This window comes from Mandrillus leucophaeus, unplaced genomic scaffold, assembly GCF_000951045.1.
Source record: "Mandrillus leucophaeus isolate KB7577 unplaced genomic scaffold, Mleu.le_1.0 Scaffold188, whole genome shotgun sequence".
Classification (NCBI taxonomy): domain Eukaryota; kingdom Metazoa; phylum Chordata; class Mammalia; order Primates; family Cercopithecidae; genus Mandrillus; species Mandrillus leucophaeus.
The window spans coordinates 692,146-694,811 of NW_012101898.1; positions in this window are offsets into that span (position 1 = coordinate 692,146).

The following is a 2,666-nucleotide window of genomic DNA, read 5'->3' on the forward strand; positions in this document are numbered from 1 at the left end:
AGTGCATATTAAACACTACAACATGGATGAACTTCAAAAACATAATGCTAAACAAAGGAAGCCAGGTGCAAGAGGCAATGTATTGTTTTATTTCATTTATATGAAATGTCTAGAAGAGACAAATCTATAGAGATAGAAAGTAGATTAGTGGTTTCCTAGGACTGAGGATAGAAAAGGGGTTTACCTATAAGTGGTCATGAGGCATCTTATTGGAGTGATAAAAATAACCTGAAAATGAATTATGAGGATGATTGCACAACACAGTAAACTTATTAAAAATCATTTAATTGTATACTTAAGATAGGTAAATTTTGTAAGATGTAAATTATCCCTCAATAAGGGGCATACTCAAAAACCTACATCTCTCCAAATATGTATTTGGGTAGAAATTGGGAAGCACTCCATAGTATGTTGAACCAGAACAAAATATTTTGATCTGGCTGCATGGCATAGAAGATAATGGAGATAAATATATGAGGAGCATCTGTTTCAGTAAGATTTCCTTCACTATTTTGATATTAGATTGGCATGATATTGAGTTTTAAGGTCTCTTGGAAGATTTTGTTTTCTCTTTAATGAGAATGACAATTCAGGGAGGTATTTATGTTTTTAAATATTAAGATAAATGAATAACATAGATTGGTATTGAGTGTGTATTTTCTCTTACCTACTGGAGGAGAGTGAAAAGTAGAAGATGAAAATCATAGCGTGATTAAAAATTTGTGAATATCTACATTATAGTTGTATCCAAAAGTGCGGACATTTCAGTTTAAATAGCATTTTCTTGTAGCCAGATTGCCATTGTGATGGTTGTTGTTATTGTCATTTATTTATTTATTTTAATTTTTAATTGTTATTTTTATTTTATTTTACCTTAAGTTTCAGGATACGTGTGTAGAACATGTAGATTTTTACACAGGTATACGTGCGCCATGGTGATTTGCTGTACCTATCAACCCATCATCTAGGTTTTAAGCCCCACATGCATTAGCTGTTTGTCCTAATGCACTCCCTTCCATTGCTCCCTACCCGCTGACAGGCCCAGGTGTGTGATGTTCCTCACCCTGTGTCCTGGTGTTCTCATTATTCAACTCCCACTTATGAGTGAGAACATGTGGTGTTTGGTTTTCTGTTCCTGTGTTAGTTTGCTGAGAATAATGGCTTCCAGCTTCATCTATGTCCCTGCAAATAATATGATCTCATTCCTTTTTCATGGCTGCATAGTATTCTATGGTGTATATGTGTACCACATTTTCTTGATCCAGACTATCATTGATGGGCATTTGGGTTGGTTCCATGTCTTTGCTATTGTCAATAGTTCTGCAATCAACATATGTGTGCAAGTGTCTTTAGAGTAGAATGATTAATATTCCCTAGGGTATATGCCCAGTAATGCGATTGCTGGGTCAAATGGTATTTCTGGTTCTAGGTCCTTGAGGAATTACTACACTGTCCTCCATAATGGTTGAACTAATTTGCATTACTACTAACAGTGTAAAGGCATTCCTGTTTCTCCATAGCCTTGCCAGCATCTCCCGTTTCTTGACTTTTTAATAATTGCCATTCTGACTGTGGTGAGATAGTATCTCATTGTGGTTTTGATTTTCATTTCCCTAATGATCAGTGATGTTGAGCTTTTTAAAACATGTTTGTTGGCCATGTGACGGTCTTCTTCTGACAAGTGTCTGTTCATATACTTTGCCCACTTTTTGATGGGGTTGTTAGATATTTCTTGTAAATTAGTTTAAGTTCCTTGTAGATTCCGGATACTAGAACTTTGTCAGATGGTTAGATTGCAAAATTTTTCTCCTATTCTGTAGGTTGACTGTTCACTCTGATGATAGTTTCTTTTGCTGCACAGAGGCTCTTTAGTTTAACTAGATCCCATTTGTCAATTTTGGCTTTTGTTATAATTGCTTTTGGCATTTTAATCATGAAGTCTTTGCCCATGCCTATGTCCTGAATGATATTGGTTAGGTTTTCTTCTAGGGTTTTTATGGTTTTATGTCTTACATTTAAGTCTTTAATCCATCCTGAGTTAATTTTTGTGTGAGGTGTAAGGAAGGGGTCCAGTTTCAGTTTTCTTCATTTGGCTAGCCAGTTTTCCCAGCATCATTTATTAAGTAAGGAATCCTTTCCCCATTCCTTGTTTCTGTCAGATTTGCTGAAGATCAGATGGTTGTAGATGTGTGGTGCTATTTCTGAGGTCTCTGTTATGTTGCATTGGTCTATATATCCGTTTTGGTACCAGTACCATGCTGTTTTGGTTACTGTAGCCCTGTAGTGTAATTTGAAGTCAGGTAGCATAATGCCTCCAGCTTTGTTCTTTTTGCTTAGGATTGTCTTGGCTATACGGGCTCTTTTTTGGTTCCATATGAAATTTAAAGTAGTTTTTTCTAATTCTGTGAAGAATGTCAATGGTAGTTTGATGGGAATAGTATTGAATATATAAATTGCTTTGGGCAGGTTGGCCATTTTCATGATATTGATTCTTCCTATCCATGAGAGTGGAATGCTTTTACATTTATTTGTGTACTTCCTTATTTCCTTGACCAGTGGTTTGCAGTTCTCCTTGAAGAGGTCTTTCATGTCCCTTGTAAGTTGTATTGCTTTGTATTTTGTTCTCTTTGTAGCAATTGTGAATGGGAGTTCATTCATGATTTGGC